The sequence below is a fragment of the Ascaphus truei genome, chromosome 4, assembly GCF_040206685.1.
Source record: "Ascaphus truei isolate aAscTru1 chromosome 4, aAscTru1.hap1, whole genome shotgun sequence".
Taxonomy (NCBI): domain Eukaryota; kingdom Metazoa; phylum Chordata; class Amphibia; order Anura; family Ascaphidae; genus Ascaphus; species Ascaphus truei.
Genome location: NC_134486.1, coordinates 297,061,365 through 297,085,144, shown reverse-complemented (window position 1 = coordinate 297,085,144; position 23,780 = coordinate 297,061,365).

The following is a 23,780-nucleotide window of genomic DNA, read 5'->3' as shown; positions in this document are numbered from 1 at the left end:
TATCCCCCTTCCCGATCACATAGTGATGAGGCTCTTTTCCGTAAGGGGTCATAACACACAAATTGTACCCGCCATATTAGTGCACATAGGTGGCCAAATACACACGGTTTTAGGGGTAGCTAGCTGGGCTTCATCTTTATTTTGTGAGACCAGCTACCGTTACCATCACAGGCCCCATATATTCCAATGCAACTATGTTAGCTAGCTAATTGAGCTCCACTCTATATAGTGTCTTACTCTATTCTACGGCTGTCTATTTTTACTCTATATCTTGAATAGGGCTAACATTTAACTCTTGCTCAGTCTAGCTGTTATATGCACAGGTTTTTATCATTTTCTTATTCCTCATTTAACTTACATCTTGTTAGATGGAGACCTGTGCTGTTCGTTAGGGCATTAACTCTCTGGCTAACAGATTACCCATATTAGCCAGTACAAAGCCACAACAGGTTACTTCACAAATCTTCTGCTCTATCCTGTTTTTTTAACACAGCTTTATCACGGTTTTTTTTGCACTATCTACACATTGCGTTTATTTCACATTGCCATCTTATTTTAATTAATTTAATTTTATTTCAATTGTATTCATTAATAGTTCTGTAATCATTTTTTGGCGTGCACCTATAACGCAATTATTTTGGTTGGCTTGTACTCCATCCCAAACCTCCCTTTTAGTACTACAAGTTACCCACTTTGCGCAGGTAGCAGCCATACATCACACTGCAATATTAATTAGGCAATATCAATATATCTTTTGGTAGATTTAATACTGTTGAGCAGTGTAACCTCCTTCTTTGTCTGTAAATGACAATCTTTCAATAAACAAAATCTCTTGAAAAAGTACGTGTAATGAGGGTTATGATCTCCTAAAATGTACTTTTACAGACTTTCATAAATGTCTTTCTCAAACTCCCATCCTTCCCCTGGCTCTGCTGTGTTTATAAAGAGTCAGATGCTACAGCCTACTCTAGCACGATGACCTACGGTTTTATTTATAAAAGTCCCTTATGTCAATGCTTGCTATCCTGTGACCATGTCAGCTACCATTTTACAGTATTACAGGCTGAGGTCAGAGTCTTTTTCTTTGCTCAGGCTGTTTGCCAGTTTCTCAACACCTGCCTTAAAAGTGACAGCTCCGTGTCCTCATAAATTACAAATCATGTGCCTTCTGTCCTGTTGCCTTCGGCCAACCGTAAAGTTAGAAACTGTCCTGTAACTTTAGAACTTGGGCTGTTGGGTGAGACAGCTGAGCGAAAAACAGACATACATCACCACACCACGGTCTCCTAACTTTTTGCATGCAGAAAGAATCAGATTAGTAGGTAATTAGTCGTAATTAGAGAATTAGGAATACTATGTTAAGTAGAATACTGGAGGAGGAAAAAATATTCGGTCTCCCTTTGCAATGATAAGATTGTTGACTGAGTGGGCACATGGGCCGTAAACATCATTAATCATTTAGATGTCTGGGGTGAGTGTGAAGTTCATGCCACCTCTATCTATGCTGCATGGTTAGTGGTGCACATGTGCTACATTTTATGTAGCATTAGGTAATAAATGGTGCGGCGTTTGAGCCGTTGAAATTTCTTCAGTTTGTGGTTACCAAATATTGAGGTCAATGAATGTCCAATGCACAGAATGTCACCTTAAATTCTAAGAGACACGTTGCAACCATGTATTAAGTCATGGTAATAAGGGGCGATGATTTTTACTTCTTTTTTTAACCTACTTTTAGTTCCACTTCCTTTTTTTTAAAAAATAGGGATTATTTTTACACTTTCTCTTTTAGTTTTTGGAGCAAAAATATTGGATAAAGATTTTTAAAACCAGATCTCCCTGTGGAGAATTTGTTCAAATCAGGCACAACGGTAGTACTTTTTCAGGAGTTATGACCACTGGTCAGTATTTTATATTTTAAAGTGAGTGTGTGTGACGCACAGCAACAGAGAACGGGTCTAGTGGCAATTGAAAAATGAATTTATTAAAGCTGCATTCAAAAAACGGTGGAGGGTACAACACTCCTACGCGTTTCGTGCTGTGAGGCACTTTATCAAGGAGTAACTTGAGTAACTTGATAAAGTGCCTCACAGCACGGAACGCGTAGGAGTGTTGTACCCTCCACCGTTTTTTGAATGCAGCTTTAATAAATTCATTTTTCAATTGCCACTAGACCTGTTCTCTGTTGCTTTGCGTCACACATACTCACTTTGGATATACTGGACATCGGACGTGGCCGCACGCCTAAGGACACATGAGGGATAACAGTGAGTAACTTAATTTATTATGGGCCATCCCAAGGAGGAAGGTACGTTATGACATGATTACCCTAGATCTCCAAGGAATTATTGAGCCAATATTGTGAAGACTGAGATTAACTTTATTATTGAAGATATTCCCTTTGTGTGGTTACCTTTATATGGATGAAATTATAGGACCTAGCATTTGAGCTCCTGCACACAACCATATACAGTATTTTATATTTTAACTGGTCTTTGGAATTTTGCAAGCTTCAAGACAAATACAAGACTGTAATACAGCTCAACCCCGTTATAACGTGATCCGTTACAACGCGAATCCGCTTATAACGCGATGCAAGCGTGGCTCCCAATTTTCGTATTTATGAATACTTTACAACACAATTATTGGTATCTTAAATACTTTATTGCACAATGCATACAATTGTACATTATTTCTAACGCGATCCGCTTTTAGCGCAATATGATTCTTTGGACCCCCAGCACAGCGTTATAAGGGGGTTGAGCTGTATGTTGCTCATGTTGACTTGTTATTGAATATATGCAAATTTGACACCAGAAATATTGTTCCCCTGGAATTTTAGCTGTGATGGACAAAGTTTTTGTCAATGTCATAAAACGGCCAAACAGGTATCATGGTCAACAGGCTTATGATGAAGTCCTGTAATGCTTTACAAGTTACGCATATATTCCCTCCTTCAGTCCCCTTATGGTAATTGTACAAGAAACAAATGCAAGCGCAAATAGCACTAATTAAGTGAAAAATCAATTGTGCATAAGTGTGCATATACAATAAAAAGTGAATAAAGTGTAAAAAATATATAGAAATTATGTCTACAATCCCTGGAGATAATGCTGCTCCCAGACAGGACTCAAACCAAGTCCAGAAACGGTTGATAGAGAAGATTTCCGGGGCAGAAATAAATCCAAGGACATACAGTATGAGTGGAATATAAAAAAGATAAATAGTGCAATACAGTATAAAACAATTGCAGTGTGAACGGGATATTGTGAATGTTTCACTCAAATGTTCCACATAAAAAGCAAGCAGTGGGGGGTATCTAGAGTAACCAACTCTTTTTAGGCATCCAGGTAACCTCATCAGACATCCATCAAGACACAAAGATTCAGTAGCAGAAGGTAGGAGGGAAGGGGATGGGGAATTCCACATGAAAGGAAACAAAGCAGTAATAGTGCAGATTGCTTTATATATAAAAATCGCAAAGTATTGCACTTACATAAGTAACTTTGACATAGGCATCCAGACCTCCCTGAGTCACAATCTGGAAAAGAACAGCAGCACTTCTTCACTGTTGCTCCTGCTACATGGCCGTTAAGCAGATGATGTCATCAAATGTTGAGGGGGGTACCAAATCTCGGCTGCGATTCCCCAGAGACGAAACACCCTCGCAATGTTCCAAATGTCAGCAACACTCCGCCCTATGCGTCTAGCTCGTATTGCGCTACCTCCGGGGCTTTTCAAAAGTTTTGTAGGATTGCCCCCTTTTTAAAGGTCCCGCTGGTACCGGTCTACGGTGTCCATCACGGCGCATTCCCACGTCGATGACATGATGGCGCACACGAATGCCGGATGTTTGCAGGGCTTCCCACGGCAACGCTCACTTGCTGTTTGTTAGTATAGAAAGCACAGAACGTCAGGACTCTCCCCATATAGGGGGCGTAATAGTCTTTAACCCAACGGTTGCGGGAGTACGGCTAAACAACGCAACAATATCAATGCAGTACACTAAAAAGCAATGCACATCCAGAGATACTTAACTACAAGGCTTCTAAAATATAGAAAAAAACAAGTACTAGTATACAAAAAACCTTACTGCAAGAAATACATACAGTATATTAAAATATAACGCACTTTCATATATTCAAATTACAACTATATCTGGGTGTAAAACTTAGTTAGTTAAAAAACAGATTTAATAGAATAATGTAAAAGATAAAATAGCCAATAACTCCACCAGATGGAGAAAACACCTTAAGATAAAAAATTAAAGGCATTAAAAAAATTTTAAAAATCAATTAGAAAACCAATATTTTAAACATAAAATGTAAAATCGTGAATAATGATAATCAGTTAATGAAACTAGCATATATATTTAAAATATATCAAAGTGGGTCCATATTGAACTATGTGCACCCACACTGTAAATGATAATTAAGTAATGAACAATAAATAATAAGTGGAGATATGAGTTATATATTTGTATTGTCACATGTTCATCGATAATAATCTGTGCACGATTCTGGAGAACCAGCCCCAAGGAGGACTATCGCCTTTTCCAGTATCAAGAAGGATTTGTGGATAATCCAAAGGTCATCCAGGCTGCAGGACTCTGGACAATCGAAAGTTTTTGATTGTATAGACATTCACAAACACTGTTTTTTTTTTTTTGACCAAGGGTGGATTTGGGTCTTTAGTTCTGTAACTATTCCATTTGCATTTTCTAACACAACGAGCTGCCTATCCCAGGTCATCATTATGAGTTTTACCTTATTTAATAATAAATCACGTAGATTGGCACAAGTGGATACAGTGTTTTCTGACATAAAGGAACATTCTCATATAAAAATAGATCATGAGAATTTAGATGCCCAAATTCTTTAAATTGAAGAAATGATTAATCTCTGAAACTAAACAGTGGTGGGACACCATCGCATTGGAAAAATATATAGGGCACAAATGCATTCCAAGAGGTTTGCGAATAATCAAATCACCAACCTTTGAGCAGGAAAATGAGAATTTCATAAGAGAATGGAATAGAATTCTCAAATAATGGTTCATTTGAATTTATGAGTTTCCTTGTTCAATATAGGACTCAGTCCTTAAAAAAAATTAGAAATTGAGATTGTGGAGCTCAAAATCCAATTAGAACCATTTAAAGATTTGGAAGAATATAAAATCCTAGAAGAAAAAAATAGGAAATAAGATTGATATAGTAGAGAAAGAGGTAATATCAACAAACAGAATAGAAAATTCTCAAGAAAAAGAGATTATGAAAACAATATCAAGAACATGGAAACTACCAGGGATTATTAGCTTTGAGGAACAATCTAATAAAAAAACAGTTACATAAAGAAAAAGAGAAATTCTTCTTTTTCACAGGTTGCCAACAAATATTCAAATCAAGATTTAAAAAAAAAGGTTAATTTAGAGGGGCAAATAAATATGATCATATGGAGAAACATCAAACAAGGCCACATATGGAGTATCCCAGATGCCATGATACCTATAGATAAAGGACTAGAGACAGTCCTGATAATCGAGTGTATAATGTAATGAGTACTCATCACTACAATACAGATAGAGATGAAAGGGAAAGGATACACTCACCAAAACACCATAACAGGAGGGAATATTCCCCTTTTTTAGGCGAGAGAGGGGGGGGACAGTCGATAGGGCAGGATACAGGAAACACGGAAAGATATAGAGAGGGCCAATTCCAAAACAGGAATAAGAAAGAGAAAGGGAGATTCAGAGGAACGAGAGAGGGGAAAAAGAAAAGAAAAAACTATTTCTGAGCAGTCAACATTAAGTAGTAATGAAGTGAGTATCAGTAAATGTGTATTATCTGATATGGAAAAGGGAGTACTGAGTAAAGGACTTACGTTCGACCACACTGCTTGATTTTCATTTGGAATATGTGAGTGCAACATTCACAATATCACTTCACGCTGCAATTGTTATATACTATATTGCACTATTTTTCTATTTTATATTCCTCTCATATGTCATTGGATTTATTTGCGCCTCGGAAATCTTCTCTAGTCCCCTTATGGTACAAGGGCAGTCCCATCTACTTCTCCCCTCTTCAAAAATGCAAACAACTCAACAATGTAATTTGTTTCCTTATACAGATCTATCAGTCTTTAAGCAAACGTTTCCCATACTTGGCTTCTTTGGAATTCATTTGAAAAGTACACGTCAATCAAAATCCCATCTCACTTGGCCCTCCCCCTATGGAGAAAAATACGATGTTCACACATGTTGACCTCACACAAAAGGGAGGAACTAAATGAAGTGACATCCTTCTATGTTGCAACTTACCCTCATTACTACAATTATATTCAATCCTTTCAAGAGGGTACAGGGACATTTCTACTACCACTACATGATCATTGATTCAAGTTAGACATTAAAATTTAGGTAGAGGTTCATCACCTGTGTATAAAGAATAATTAAAGCACAATTTTGCCCTATTTAATGCTGATTTCATGGTACTGATTTGCACATGTCAGAATGAAATATTGTCATTAATTATGGCAAAACTTAAAGTTTAGTTCAGATACTCTTTTTTTCATGTGTACTTAACAATTAAAAATGTGTCAAGTTTCTTTAAAAACAGAATACATTTGTATACAAAGAAGCATTAATACAAAAAGTTTAGCAAACTAAATTTGAAGTTTGCAAGAAGGAGAAAAAACGTGCTTCATGTATTTTTCAACTTTTTGCTTAAACAAACACCTGCCATCTTTGTGGATGATTTATTAGGAGTGAAGCACAAGCTGTGAAAATCACAGCAAATAAAGCAACATTTGGCAAAACATATGATTCTCCACAGAGAAGCGTTCTATGTGCAATTAATGGAGAACTTTAACAAAATTGGAACTTTTTTGCAATGTAGCACATTCTGGGCACTTAGTGGACTTATCTATCTTTACTGACAGCCTTTTGATGCCCCGCCAGTATTGCTACTTAATTCACCTGCAACAATAAGAAAATAACTAATCCTGAAACTCAGCAAATGTGTCTTACTTGAATGACAGCTTTGGATAAAACTTTAAAGGACAAAAGTAGATACAGTCAGTTCTCATTGGCATTTAGTTAAGTACTCTAAGGATTTAGAAGCTTGTTTATAACACTCATGCAAATTGGAGATCAAGTAACTCTCAGTCAAACAGGCCCCACAGCAACACTCGCAAAGCGAAAATTAGTCTTCAGTAGACAACGATATGCTGAAAGTCATAATTCTGTCAGTCAAAGGTCAACCTGACAGAATTTTTCTCCAGGAGAGAAAAACCTCAAAAGTGACATAAGAGGAAATAGTGGGATTGTTTAACAGTGGATTGGTGTATTTTCCTCACTAGATTTGTGTCACAAAAAGACTAAACACATCTTATATTCTTTAAAGAATAGCTAAGAGAGCAAGGTAGAGAAACTACAAGCGCACATGCCACTGATCTCAGAACAGTCCTTCCAAAAGAACACAAAAAACTCTGTTTTTTTAACGCAGAAATCAGTTTTAATTATATTTCTTCTATGTGCTTTGCAATTCTTTTCCTAACTTGCACAGAGAAAGGTGTTCTAATGTCTAATCCATAAAGAAAAAAGACTAGATCTATAAAATAAAATAACAATTTGAATAGTGGCATGTTTAATGGGTTACATGGAGATGATTGACACACTTAAAAAAAAAATTGAACAAGTATACATTTCTTAGAATTTTTTTTAAACATTTTGCATTTCCATAGTAAGTAAATGCTATGGATGTCTTTTACAGACTTTAAACAGTAACTTTTGGTGATAATAATGTTTGCCAGTTATCAAAATTATTATCTTAGCTTTGTTCCTGTGTTTGCAAAGTCCTTATGAGGCCATCACTAGTGAAATAGATAAACATAAATACAGTAGCTGATATGTATGAATCCAGTGTTCCTATTCCTTTTTCACAATATTGTAATAAGCAAGTCTGTTACTTTCATAGTGATTAAATCTTTGTAAGGAAACTAGTTACAATGACAAATGCTTTTTGACTCACTGAGCTAAAATGCCACACTAAATCCCCACAGGTTTTTTGTTTTGTAGGCTTACCTTAACTGGGGCACATTCAGAGCTCATCTAGAGCAATTGAGAGCTCATCTGTGATCCCCTAACCTACAGGGATCCTCCTGTTCCTGAAATATTTGTAGGGTTTTTTTGTGCCTTCTGATGATGCTTCAACTTTCTGTTGACATTAAAGTATTTAACTATGTATTTTGTCACATTGGATGTAGCATTGGGTATCTTTGTCTTTTGTTGTATACATTTGGCCACGCTCAGTAGCACTCCCTTTGACACAAATATATATATATATATATATATATATATATATATATATATATATATATGATGGGTGGGTTCTGGGTTAAGAGCTTACTGGAATTGTGTTTTTATTAATTTTCAACTGGTATCAGTTGTTTGGAGGTTAGTGCCCCCTCCTCCCAGGGCTTAAGCTCACCCACCCCCATTTTTAAGTAGCAGGTTTTTCCATGTTACTGTGCAGGTCAGGTCTATTAAGACCATTCTCCCTCCACTGCCGAGGTAAATGAGAATTTTCACAGGTAGTGTTAGGACCTTCATACTGGTCATGCCGTGAAGTGGCTGCAGGCTTATAACGCTTTGGCCAAAGGGTTTAACTAATTCAGGGGTGGCAAACTGGGGGGTGCGCCCTGCAATACTTTATTGGGGGGGGGGGGCGGTTACAGAGGCCTCGCGCTAAGAGCACGAAGCCTCTGTAAATTTACTTACCAGTTCTTGTCCACGCGTCTCCATGGCAAAGTGACATCAAATGACACCCGTTACCATGGAGATGTGACATAAAATTATGCCGCGGGTAACGTGACGTCACATGACACCACAGCGTCATTTGATGCTCGATTGAAGGTAGGGGGGGGGGGGCTGTGATCGTGAGAAGAGCAGGCAAGGGGGGGAACGCAGCGCAGGAAGTTTGCGCACCCCTGAACTAAATTACCCTTATTCAAGATAATACAAAAATTTAAGTATTTAACTATGTATTTTGTCACATTGGATGTAGGTAGCATTGGGTAACTTTGTCTTTTGTTATATACATTTGGCCACGCTTGGTAGCACTCCTTTTGACACAAATATATAAATATATATATGATGTGGTGGGTTATGGTGTTGGAGCTTACTGGAATTGTGTGTTTATTAACATTCTATTGACCACATGCGTCCACCCGAATCCCGTGGCCATTTAGTGTCAACGGGCAAGTATTTTTGGAGATCAATTCCAGGTAACTTTAAAATATAAATAAATTAGAAGAAGCGTGAACTGCTGCTATAAGAAGTGCAATAAAGTGTTGGGAACAGGGGGGAGAAATATAGGACCAAGAATGATAGGTACTATAAACACTCCAAAATGAATTGTAGTCTCACTTAATATTCAGGGAAGACAACACGTTCCATGCTTCTCTAGACGTTCCAGCTGGACAACTATAAATGTAACCTAGCTAATGCAACTTACCTGAAGAGCTGCTAAGCACTGACAATATAAACTTTGGGGCTGCAGTCACTCTCCCCAGCCCCCTCCATGGCCTGTGAGAGAATATGACTAAGGAAAATAATAAAAGGTATATGTATTCAGGCAATATTGATGCAAAACCAAAACATATTCATCCTGTAACAAAGGTATTAAAGCATTATGCTCCAATTTTGCCTGTCTGCCCCAGCTTGCGACTTGGAGATTGTCACTAGGAGGAGTTGTACGGTTCACAGATTATAATGAGATGTATCCAATTTTGTGTCTTTCCGCGCCATTCTTTCTTCCATTTGCCCCACAAATGTTGCGCTATCTGAAGTGACGTAAGTCTAACATCCTGCATCAGATGTAAAAAACTGTTCTTACATCTGGTGTAACTCTGCTCCAAAAAAACACAGCTGTGTGTCCAAACACACTGTTCTCTATGTCCTTACATAGCCAAACAGAGGGAAAGGTGATACTGTCTCTTTTTGACCATGTAGTTATCCTCGTACACTCTAAATGTACATTTTTAGCAGGTATATTACATATATTTGTGTCCTGTAAGACCAGCTGTACCTATTAAACATAATAGGGTTTTGTTTGTGGTAAGCTGAATAGGTTAGGGGACTACCATTGAAACTGCTTGGAAGTAGCTCCATCCAGCGCGAGTAGAGAAACTATAGTAGCACCTATTTTTATGTGCAAAATGTAGGAGGCTCCTTATCCATTGGTAATGTAAGTAGCTTAGCTGCCGAACTGGTAGCAAAGGGCATTCATTTGTTTAGTTAGTGCACTAGAAGAACTAAGATTTATTTGACAGTTTTGTTGTCATTTTTGTTTGTGAAAAACTTGAGCAGCGAGAGGTGACCATGAAGAATAAAGCAAAGGGCAGAAGCTTGATTTGTAAAAATAATATCCTTTGAATGCTGATGCATTGTTGACTGTGTAATTATATCCCACAGATCAAGACAAATATGTCTTGTCAGAAGGGATTATGTTATAGTGCAATCAATTACAGAACTAATACTTTTTGTTTGCCATTCCTGGCCAGCACCTTGCATCTACATTAAACATGACGTCTAATACAATACAATAGTGTATCAAGTATATAGAGTGGGGAACACACCAATGCTGTTTAGTGTACAATATTAAGGGGGAAATGCAGTACCATTAAATAACTCTATTGTACACAAAGTAAGTTATGGTGACTGAAAAAGGGACAAAAAGCCTCGAACATTTTGTCCGTATAGCAACTAAAAATAACGCTTATGAGCACAGTCACATGTTTCAGACAGGCCCACAAACCTGTCTTTCCCACAATCTCTCAGCATACAATACTTCCACTGTAGCCAGGGGCTCTGGGTAATGACATGCAAATGAGCACTCACCATGTGTTACTTTATGCTTCTGTAGCCCCGAGGTAAAATCACGATTTCTGGCCCCTCTCCGCGAGTGCCGTGGGGTCGCGGGTGACGCCGGAGGCAGCGGTGGACCCGCCGGCACTTCGCGAGGGTGGGGGCCAGAGCAGGGAGCAGATCGGGACTGTGCGGTGCAGGCCGGTTGCCGGGGACGCGATCGGGCCGTCGCTAGGGCCGCGATCGCGTTGCCACCGGCTCGGCGGCTTGAGGAGAGGGCGCCGCCATTGCGCGTTAGTTCGCGCATGCGCAGTAGGGCGAAAGCGCAAGGTAGGATCCCCAGTGCAGGGAGAGATCGCGCGAGAGTAGGGAAGTGTAGAGGGAGATTGAGGCGGCCATTAGGGGTTTGCGCATGCGCAGGGCAAGTGCGCACGCGGCCCCAGTGTTTAGGCAGCCCCCTGGGAACTACAATTCCCAGGAGGCTTAGGGAGACAGGCATCAGGTGCCTGAGTGTGGCCAATAGGGCTGGAGGAAGCTCAGCCCGGGAATATGGATACATTTCCCGGGCTTGGGAGAGTCAGTCAGGAAGAGGAGAAGGAAGGAGTAGGAAGGGTGTAGGGAGCGAGTGGCTCCTGCATCAGGTAAGGGTTCTCCTTAGGTCCCCAGGCAGGCCCCAATTCCCGGTAAGGGCAGGGGGTAACTGAAAAGGGACGGCCCTAGATAAGGAGGTTACCCTTAGGTGCGGAAGGTGCAGTTTGGCAGTGCCACAGCGGATAGAGCTGTGCGCACTGGCAAATAGGCACAGCGTGCAAGCAGTGGATTTGCTGCGGGTTCCAGTGAATGGTGTGTATCGTTCTGTGTGTGTTGCTGCATGTGCTGGGCGCAGTGTGTGCAGCGTGTGTGAATGCCTGCAGGCTGACAGTGAGAGCTGTATGTCTGCAGCAGGCTCTTAGTTGTTAGTGAGACAGATAGGACTGGGTAGCTAGGGGAGGGGGGCAGGTTATTGTTCCACAGGCCCTAGGAGTTTTCCCCAAGCCACCCCAGGTTGCGGTTCATCAGGGACAGGCCCTAGGTTAGGGTTCCTGTCCTGATAGGGTTAGTTAGGGATAGCGGCGGTTGCTGTTCCCATGCGGTTGGTGTTACCGAGAGACGGTTGAGTTCCCGTGGAGCGGTGGGACCCTCGTTGGGGTCCACGGAGAGAAGTACCTGGATAGGATCAGACGGACGTCTGACCCTTTTAGAAGAGAGTTGCGGTCCCGAGCATCGGAGTGCTCGGAAGGTACTTCTGTATTATAAGTGCACCAACAGGCCTATTCATATAGTGACTGCGCAGTCACCCACGACCTCCGTAGGAGTACGGGACATTGGGTGTGGGGGATCACAGGACACTGGGTGGGAACACCAGACATTGGGCTGAGGTGATGCGGATAGAGCATAAGGTTATGTGATGTTATGTACTGTGTTATATGTTCTCAAGTAAAGTGTTAGTTATTGTTTTATATCTATGAGTATTGTATTTCTTACCCAGGGCTATCTTTCATAACGGGGATCCTGGGTAAGTGGAGGCGCTGCACCAGGTAATGGTAAGGGTTTCCCCAGGCTCCCAGCTAGCGGAGGCTCAGATCTCCTGGAGCCACAGGTGTTACGCAGTTACCAGTAGTCCCTTAGAGCAGGTGTGTTGCGGGGAAAGGAACCGGTTAGACCATGAGGGGCCAATGTGAGATTGGGTGGGTCCGGCGGTTCACAAAAAGGGCTACACTTCTATAGCCATGGCTGGTCCAGACTATCATTCTGCCTCCCTGTCACATAAGCCCTAGTAGCTACAGGCAGTGACAGGCTATCCTGTGGGTTTATCCCTCCTTATGCTGCCTCCCTGAGTGGCAGGAGTGAAGTTGACACTGGGTTTGTGTGCAGCAATCATGGTGCAGACCTTATGCCCTCCCCTTTCAGCATTAGGCTAGGAGTATTAGAGATATCTGTCGTGGTGGGGACTGTCTTCAGGATCCCTGAAGCCTACTGCGACTGTAGGTGATAATGACACCAAACTGAGAGTCTGAGGATCACCAACAGCCTGTCCTGTTTCCCCTTATCCTCGCAAAAGCTAATCTCTCCTGGATCCTCACAGGTAACCAGCACCATGACACCGGTAGCCAGGGCAATATCTCCCAGAGTGGGGGGGGTGGGGGGGTGGGGAAGAAGCAAGCAGCGCTACAAATGGAGGCGCGGCTGAGATGCAGCAACAGTGCAGGCTTTTAAAGACAGGCAGCTGGCATCCCAGGAGAGGCCAGGGCCAGGCCCCTCATGCTTCCCCAGGGACCCTGGGCACCCATTTGAGTTAAGGAAGGGGGAGCCTCTCCCTGATGCGACACCAGGGAGGGGGCTAGCCTGGACCCTTACCAAAAGAAAGACTATGTTGGGGCATACCCTGAGGGCATGTCACCAGGGAGCGTGGATAGCCTTCATTAGCGAATTCAGAGACAGTTGGGAGCTGCTTAAAAGAAAATACTAGGGCCAGGACCCTTTCAGTTGTTTCTGGGGACCCTGGGTACCTGAGAAAATGTGCTTATGGGGGCGCACCCTGTGGGAAATTGTTTAGGGAGTTTGGACCCGTCATCTCATTCACAATAGGGTTGGGCACCTTTCAGTTGGTGCTGGGGGACCCTGTGTACCTAAGTCAGTATGGACAGTTCTACAATTCAAAATGTGAGGAACGGGCCCTGAGGCGTCGCCAGGGACCCTTTGTACCTTTTGTTCTATGGACTGGGCTGTGTGCTCCACAATTGAGTCTACATGTTCCACGTTCTCAAAATGGCACTCCCGCCAAAACCATGGGACCGCATGGGTTTGCAAAGCAAGTTACAAGTTTCTGCAAAAATTAGTTGCAAGCTATTCGGCGGCAAAAGCTAAACCTGCCCATCACTGTGACTGGCTCAGCCAGAGTCAGGTCACTCCTTGATCCCCCCTGCTCTACTCTGTATTCCACCTTGGGGAGGGGCAACACCCAAGAACCAATAGGAGTCCACCTCTACCATGGGAGGAGTCCACCACACCATGCCATACTTCAGTTCCACGGAGTTGAGCTAGAGGAAAGAGCTGCTTTAATTGCTGCTTATTATTCTACCTCATCAAATGAAAATGTCTGAGTTGGAGCTTACCAACTACTATCTGGCAGGTGGCTACATGGTAGTTACTATCAATGGGCAACACCACCTGTGATGTGTGTTCCCCAACTGCCAGCTTCCAGGAGTCTACGCCAGCCCAACCGTGCGGTGCCAGCACTGCGGGGCCCTGTACATGTGGACTGCCAGCCCTGTGCCAACTCCCGCGTTGTTCCAATCAATAGACCAAGACTCCACATCAGCTGGTGCAGCCCCTCTGGTCTTTTCTATGCCAGTCTACTATTGGGCCTGCATGCTGCTCGGTGCGGCCCCTGCAGAGTTCTACCCTGCCACAGAAGTGGTGGGCCTGTGTGCCTTAGCTGCGGCCCCTATTTCGGCCTACAACTTGCCCCTACTGCCACTAAATGCGGCTGTTGCCAACCTGCATGCGGCGGAACCATCGGTGGGTCCATGTGCCCTCCTACCGACTACCCCAGGTGCCAGCATACCGGTGCCCAAGACAACCCCTGCTGTGATGCTGCCAATGGTTCCAGGGCTGGAACCTGTGCCTGCAGCCCGGGAGGGTGAGTTGACTTTCCCGGGGGTGCTGGGTGCGCTTCCCTTGGTGGCACAGGAGCGGGAGAGCTCTGTGCCAATGGCCACCTGTGATCGCATGACGCCCCAATATCACGGCCCAGATAAGGTGCTCTTACCTTCCTCAGAGGTAGCAAGCTGCCAGACACCTGTAAAGAAGGGATCTTCACCTACCTGTGTCCTGCGGCAGAGCTCTGATCCTGCGGCATCCATCCAGAAGGCTGTGGTGCTGCCAGAGCCCCAGAGGTGCATCACGCCCGAGGAAGACGTTGGCACTGTGAAGGACTCGCCTGCCAAGGAACCCGTGGAGCCAGAAGACGTACCCATACCTTCGGATGGGTTTGGCTCCACCGTTTTATTTCACACAGGATCCTGCTGCGGCCTACCTAAATGAGGAGTCAGACAGGGCCTTGTTTGGTGTGCCGCGGGTTGATGCACTTCTGGCACTGCTGCCAAATGTGACGTCAATGCCGCCGCCAAACCTGTGCCTGCAGATCTCGCGTGGATTACCATCCAGGATGATATCGTCAAGATGGCGGCCGCACAAGTTGTGGAACCATAGCCAGGACTTCCTGTGGTGAGTGACGGACAGTTCACAACTACCCCTGCCACACCGAAGACTCTGCTCCGAGAAAGAAGTCGTCGGACCCTTGAATCCCCTAGTGCTGCCCCTATACAATCCCCTAGGGGTCGTGGCAAACCCAAAATTGCCACCTCTGGACTGGGCATTGGACATTGATAGGCTCAGTTCACCAGCCCCAGTTGCCCATGCCCCGTCACCAGCTCCTGTCACCAGCCCAATACTGCCATCCAGGGGTAAGGGTAAGTCCAATCCATGAGCGATTTATCCAGGACCCTCCTAGGCCTCGACCCTTGACTTGTAGTCCCCCTGCTGCATCCACCTTTGTACTGTCTCATTTTTCCACTGATGATCTGTCCCCTTGTCTGTCAACCGATTTAAGGGACTGGGAATTCGGGGGAAGGGATTGTTGGTACGATGTGTCAGAGAGAGAAAAACCTGCGTCTAGTCGCATACCAGTGGCTAGATCCCATGGGTCATTCAGGTATATTATGGAATCATCATTGTCCCAACAGTTCACCACATCTGGTGTGTCCTTGCAGATGGTAACAAGGTCCAGTAGTCCAAACACAGAACATCAGTCAAGGGAACCCCTTAAATGGATGGACCCTAAGTTTTCAGGGCTACACCGCCAGTATGAACAGGACACGGCTACTGCTGGTGGATGGTCCTGTAGTAGATTACTGATGGGAGGAAGGTCAACTGACACCTGAGGAAATAGCTGAAGCCCTTTGTAAGAGGGTGGGAGAGATTAATTTAGGGGTAAGAATACCTAAGGAACCCTCTATTTTATATCAGGAGGTAGAACTTAGCGAACCTAAATTTTGGGTGCTGGCCGGCCAAGTTGCTGGCGCAAAATATTAAAATTCAGTAAAGCTGACAGAGCCATACTACACAAGTACCGTCAGTATCACGGGTATGAGTTCCCATATGTACCCGAGCCGATCATGTTAGAAATTGAGGACAACTGGCATGATTGGCTCAAGCAGGCCATCTTGGCTTATCTCCATTACAAAACTACTGAGAAGAGATTCATCAATAAATCCAAAATATGTTCCATCATGGAGGAGTGGTTACTAGGTACCTGCATTTATACGGATAGGGTGAAAGTCAGACAGAGGCCTGGTTCACCTAAGGTGTACTATATCTGGACCAAGATGTTTGATGGGCAGTAAAGAAACCCAATTATAAATACTATAAGTAGGGATTCTATTCTTCTTCCCATTGGAAGAATTGTTCTATCATCATCGCTGTAAACAGTGGATTGTATGTATGTATGTCTTTATTTATATAGCGCCATTAGTGTACATAGCGCTTCACAGTAGTAATACACGTGACAATTATCCAAATAACAAATAATACAAATAACAGATCAAGGGAATAAGTGCTTCAAACATAAAAGTAACATTTTGGAAGAGGAGTCCCTGCATGTTTGGAGGAGGAGGAGGGGACAGTACCAGAGTAGAGTGAGGAGTAAAAAATGTTTGTGAGCATAGGGTTTATAGTAGGAGCAAGAGGTTTTAGGAGATGGGAGGGAATGGGGTAAAGAGGGCAAGTGGTAGAGGGAAAGGAGGAAATCAGTAGTGACACATCCTCCTCTGAGACAGCAGAAAAAGTGCCAAGGAAGGCAGGAGGAGAATTGGGAAGCGGTGTAGGATGGGAGGAGGAAACAGAGGGTATGTTCTGACGTATAGATTCCAAATTTTCCTTAAAATAGTCAGAAAAGTCCTTATGTGTGATGGCAGAAGATGAAGAGGCAGATGAGGGTGGTTTGAATAGAGTGTCAAAGACAGAGAAGAGTCGGCATGGGTTAGATTTGTGCGTGTTGATTAGTGAAAAAAAGTATGTTTGTTTAGCTTGCGAGAGGGCAGAGTTGAAACAGGATAGCATAAATTTGTAGTGAAGGAAGTCTGCGAGAGTGTGAGATTTCCTCCAGAGGCGTTTAGAGGAACGAGTGGAGGAATGCAGCATGCATGTGTGGGAATTTAGCCATGGTTTGGGGTTAGAATGGCGAGGACGGCAGAGAGAAAGCGGGGCATGTAGATCAAGAGAGGAGGATAAGGCAGAGTTGTAGTTCCTGACCAGGTTGTCAGGGTCTGGACCAGAACTGAGTGAGAGGAGCGTAAAGTGGACTCAAAGGCTGGTAGGTTAATAGAGTGCAGGTTTCTGCAGAAATGAGGGGTAGATGGAGATGGAGAAGGAGAGAAGCGAGAGAGAGAAAATGAGATGAGGTGATGGTCAGAGAGAGGAAAGTGTCACGGTTGTGCTCGCCACAAACCTGGGTCGGACCACGTGGCTGAGGTAGGGTTGTAAAAGCACCGACCTTAGACCACGCAGGCTGATCCGGATTGCGCAGTTCGTAGTCATACGTAGCAGGATCAGGATAGGAGAAGACAGCATCGTCGTTGTACAAGCCAGGGTCAGGACAGGAGACATCAGGATAAACATTGTTCAAGCAAGAGTTCGGCAACAGGTAGTCAGGAAAGCCCCGCTTCAGCTTAGGAGCGCGGGGGTGGCCTCTGCGCGTGCGGCGACCATGGCCCATGGTACTGGTCTCAGGAGATGGTTGGCAGACCAGAGTAGCACACCGCCTAGCTGCATGAGTAAACCAGTGCACAGCGCCAGAGTCCTGAGCGGGCTGGGGAATCCTCCATTACAGCGCAGGAACCAGGACACGGCCTCTCTAGATTAGGGAAAGAGTAGGCCCCAGGAACCAGGAAACTGGAGATACACAGGGAAACCTCTGCTTCAGTGCAGGAAACCAGGAGGCTGAAGACGCAGGGGAATCCTCCGTTGCAGCGCAGGAACCAGGACACGGCCTCTCTAGATTAGGGAAAGAGTAGGCCCCAGGAACCAGGAATCTGAAGATACACAGGGAAACATCCGCTTCAGTGCAGGAAACCAGGAAGCTGAAGGACGCAGGGGAAACTTCCGCTTCAGCACAGGAGAACAGGAAGCTGAAGGATGCAAGGGAAACCTCCACTTCAACACAGGAGAAAGGAAGCTGAAGGACGCATGGGAAACCTCCGCTTCAGCACAGGAGAAGGAAGCTGAAGGACGCAGAGGAAACCTCCGCTTCAGCACAGGAGAAGGAAGCTGAAGGACGCAGGGGAAACCTCCGCCTCAGCACAGGAGAACAAGCGGGAGCTTGTGGCAGAACAGAAGTGACATCCGGAAAGGACTATGCTCGACAGGGAGCATTGTGGGAAAGCAGTACTTAAAGGCCGGCGGGCCAATCCCCAGAGGGGGGTGTGAAGGTACTGCTCCAATGAGTGAATGCAAGTCTAGGTTGCAGTGATAGGCTGCACAGCTGCAGTAGATACCAGAGGGAGTGTGTGGCAGTATTGCTTTGGTGAGTGAATCCAGGCTGCAGTAAATAACAGGAGAAGTGTTCCAGGACTGCACAAGTCTGCAAGGTGAGGCAAACCGTAAACCGCGGAGCGGATTCCTTACAGAAAGGGGGAAATGGAGAAATCAGAGAGAAATAAGTTTTTAGTGCAAACCAGATCTAGATAGTGGCCATCCTTGTGGGTGCTGGCTGCAGTCCACTGTTGAAGGCCAAAAGAAGAGGTTTGAGAGAGAAAGTGGGCAGCCCAGGGGAGAGAGGGGTCATCAATGTGGCAGTTGAAGTCCCTAAGGATAAGAACAGGAGAGTCTAAGGAGAGAAAGAAAGAGAGCCAGGATTCAAAGTGAGAGAGAAAGGCAGAAGGGGAATGAGTAGAGGTAGGTGGGCGATAGATGATCGCCACTTGGACAGGGAGATGAGAGAAGATCTGGACAGTGTGAGCCTCAGAGGATGGAAAAGCAAGAGAGGGGGGGAATAGGAAGGGTTTGGTAATGGCAGGAAGAGGAGAGGAGGAGCCCCACGCCTCCACCCCTGCCACAAAGGTGCAGAGTGTGGGAGAAAGAAAGAGCAGAGTCAGATTGAATGAGCCAAGTCTCAGCTATAACAAATAGGAGCAGAGAGTGAGAGAGAAAGAAGTCATGGACAGAGAGGCACTTGTTAGAAAGGGAGCGATCATTCCAAAGGACGAAGGAGAAAGGGAGAGAGGAGGGAAGGTGGCAGGGGACTGATATGAGGTTGGAAGGATTGACACCAGAAGGAGTAGAAGTTGCATTTGGCAGACGAGGACGAGAGCATGTAGAAATAAGGCAGGGACCAGGATTGGGCGAGATATTCCCAGAAGCAAGGAGAGCAGTATGGAAATAAAGAGAACGTGTAAGGCTGATTTGAAGGGGTGTGATTTAGTGCAGGGTGTATAGCTGTGTGGTGTCAGAGGGCGCAGGTAAGAAAGTAGTTCATGTGAGCTGAGAAGTGGCGAAGAAAGGAGAGATGGAGATATATGAATAAAGTTGGAGACATGAGGCTGGTAGAAAGAAGTTAACAAACACAGATACCCAGCAAGCTCTCAGAAACCCCCCAAATTACCACAATATATATATATATATATATATATATATATATATATATATATATATATATATATATATGTGTGTATAAGTGTCAAAAGGAGTGCTACTGGGCATGGCTAATTGAATAAAACAAGAAACAAAGAAGTCCAGTGGTGTTAGGACCTGCAATATTATGGTCATGTCTTGAAAGTGGCTTGCAGGCTTATACGCTTTGGCCAAAGGGTTAACTAAATTACCCTTTATTCAAGAGATATATAAGTATTTCACTGTGTAATTTTGTCACATTTGATGTTGCTCTAGACTTCTTTGTTTCTTGGTAGAAAGAAGTGCACAATTTGAAAACAAATAGCCATAGCAAATATGAATAGTAAAGGTGGCATCACAGCAATAGTTAGGTGCTGAGGTGTGCAGTCTGGGATAGATAATATCGTCCTTTCCAGCGTAGATCAAATGCTGATCTGGTTATGGGTCCCTAATGTCTGTATACTGTGTTATTGGTTATGTTGTGACATCTGCTGTAACCTGTTTCTGTATTTCAGGCTCCAGGTTACTTGATGGTGCCCAAATTCGATCCTAGTGAGGACATGGGAATTTCACCTAAGGGGAGAGTATAGCCATGGCTGGTCCAGACTATCTTTCTGCCTCCCTGTCACATAATCCCCAGTAGCTACAGGCAGTGACAGGCTATCCTGTGCATTTACCCCTCCTCATGCTACCTCCCTGAGTGGCAGGAGTGAAGATGACACTGTGTGTGTGTGTGTAGTCAATCATGGTGCAGACCTTGTGCCCTCCCCTTTCTGAATTAGGTAGGAAGCACTCCATATTATAGAGAGAGTCCTTCCCAGCTGGGGAAGAGAGAAGGAGTCCAGCTCAGCCCCTGCTTGGGTTGACATACCTCCAGACATACCTGGAGCAGAGATGCAGCCAAGATCTGTGCAGAGCATAAGGCCTCCATTTTGCCAGAGGACCAGCACCACCCAGGGGTCTGGGAGCCATTCTCCAATACAAGGCATTCACTGTAATGACACCCTGCAGTGGCTGCCTGAATAAAGTATACTATAAATATACTCCTGCTTAAGTAGCAGTCTATTGGGTAGGAGTATTAGAGATATCTGTCGTGGTGGAGACTGTCTTCAGGATCCCTGAAGCCTACTGCGACTGGAGGCGCTGATGAAACCAAACTGAGAGTCGGAGAATAACAAAAAGCCTGTCCTGTTTCCCTTCATCATCGCGGAAGCTCATCTCTCCTGGACTCTCACAGGTAACCAGCACCATGACACCAGTAGCCAGGGCAATATCTCCATGGGGGGGGGGGGTGGGTGGGTGGGTGAGGGAGGGGAGAAGCAGCGCTACACTTCTTATCCACCGTAACATGGATCCCTACGGTATAAGCTCATGCCTGCCGTTTTACATCGCGCTTACAGCTTCTTCTTTTTTTTTACACTGAGTGCTCATTTGCTTGTCATTACCCAGAATCCCTGGCTGCAATGGAACCATTAAATCTATCTCCATACTGTATATTTTACAATTTTACAACTATGTATCTATACTATTCTGACTTGCAACATATACTTATAATGTCCTGTGGATCAAGAAATAAAAGCGAATACTGCCCGTAATGCTCTCTTATCCAGCTATCCAGTGAGAGTTTGAAACCCTAAATCCGCTTCTTTGTAATACTGATTCCATATGGAATGTCTCTCTTTGAATTAATCATTAAAATATTTAAATGTTTGTTCCCCCTCAGTTTGCAAGGAGTTAACACAGAGGAGAAGCAGCCGATGCAACAATGCAATATACCAAATTTCAAAGGATGGTTGGATGTATTTATTATTTATTGTGCCTACTGTTGATGCAATTGTATTGTTAAATGAAAATCTCCAGGCATCATGTCATCTGTCTCTTTTCTGAGTCATAGTGCAAAATATACAAGGACTTTCCCATTGTCTCCAATACTATATTGCCTCTTAATATGCGTGGCCTTGCGTGGAGGATGGAGCCAATTTGCATTATCAGGTTCAAGGCAAAAATGTAATGACAACTGCAGTGAATGTGACATTTCTTCTTGGTACAACCCTAACTAGAATCTGATTCATTTATGGCTATGTCTCATTGTTCTAGCCCTCTGAAGGATTCATCTATTAAATACAATTTTCATTATTATCAATCTTTTGTTGTTCAGACTGCTGGCCCTCTTAACACACAACGTCTTAACATTTTCCTCGCTCAATTTACCTTTACTACTTCAGTTCATCTATGTTTACAATGTATTGTATTCCGAGTGTTATTTATGTTCCCTTATAAGGGAGACATACGCTACGAGCCATATATAAAGATATAATGTTCTCTGCCAAACAATCTGAAATAAAACGATTCAAATTAAATGATGAAATGCAAATGAGAAAAAAATGGAAACAGAAAGATAACAGTAGTTGTTCATATTACAGTTCCTAATGTCAGTTTCATGGGATAACTGTTGAAATAAAAAGGTAAAACAAAATAGTAGCAGTTCAGAGCCCGTCAATGCAGATTTGGTCCGGGAGTCACCAAAGCGCCACAGAACCGACGGTATTTATCATTTACTTTAATGCAGATCTCGCCGATTCGGAAGCAATGGCACGGATCATGCTTTTGTGGCTCCCGGCCAATTACTTCATTGTAGTGGTTTAACTCTAACCTCTGTGTGTGGGTGCCTTGTAGGTACTAATTTCTGCATAGTTTGATTAGTAACAGGCACACATTTGTGCAAGATGAACATTAAAGAAGAGACTTCTGTCAGATACGGCTAGTGTTTTTACCTGGAAATAGGCCCCAGTCAGGGCCGCCAACAGAAATTGTGGAGCCCGGGACAAACATTTTAAGCAGGCCCCCCCCCCCCGTGTCGGCGGTATTGCCCGCCGCCCCCCTCCTCCCCCATTTCACACCTCACGAGCCCCCTCTCTTTCTTCCCCTTTCCCATATATTTCTCTCCCTTCTGTCTCACCCCATCGCATGTATTTCTCTCCTCTGCTTCTCACTAAGGCTGCGGCCCGGTGGCGCTGAGTGCGCTCATGCTTGGAAAGCGCTCCAAGCATGAGCGCTGGGTGTCCTGGCATTTACGCAAGCGCGCATGGGGGGCATTGCGGGTAGTTGAACGTGCTAGAAAGTTAATCTCTTTTGTTTACATAAGGGCCGAGCGCGGGTGAGCGTGTGTGCACGTGCACGAGCGCCGCGTGAGCGGGGACTTACATATACAAGTAAGTAACCGCGGTAAGTGCCGCCCACTCACTGCTAGCGAGGACGCAGCCTTACTCCCTCTTTTCTCACTCACCCCCTCCATCCTCTTCCTCTGTCAATTACACCACGCTCACTCATTACCCCCCCACAAGATATATACCAAAAAACTTCCCACCCCCAAATACATAAAAAAAATCCCCAGCCCCTCAAATATACAACCTCCCCGCCCCCAAAAGCATACAATAAACCCACCCATACAAGCAATGGGGGAGCGTGGGATTAGAAAAACATTTAAGAATTAAAAACAATAAAATACAATAAAATTATTGTGGTTATAACAATATTGCTGGGGGTTGGTGAAAGTATTAAATACACTTACACGGCCATGTGCAAGTAAACACGATGGTGTGGTTTCTTTAAGCAATTCCAGTCACTCCCAACAACAGGTAATGGTGGTATAGAGGGTTTGGAAATAAATATATAAATATATCTGTACTCACACGGCCGTGTGTGAGTCTTTGCAGGAAATTGGTAACTTTGGGGTTAAATTAACCCATCTGCATCTCCCCCCAGTGTAGACTTTTCTTTGTTTGTAACCAACGTGAGATTCTAACTTCAGTCTTGGGCATCAGATGGGGACTCTCCCCAGTGGTGATGGTAGGGGGGGGAGTGGGGGGAGAAAGTGAGGCACGTTGTCAGTGGGGTTTAAAACACATTTATTAATTTTAAAAGAAATTGGTACAACAAGGCTCACATACATACATAGTGGTTGGACCCCTGGCCTCCTCGTGCAGTCCAGGATACAATTTCAGCAGCCGTTTTCGCCAATCACGCGTCCGTGATGCAGGAGGAAAAAAAAAAAAAAAAAAACTTTTTTCTCCTTGCTGGCAATGGCTGCCTGGTTGATCTGGCTACGGGAGCCACGTATGAGCCTGAGGAAGCCGATGACTCGGCGAAACGCGTAGCTCTAAAGTTCCTGCTGAATTTGGCCCAACGTGGCTCCCGTAGCCAGA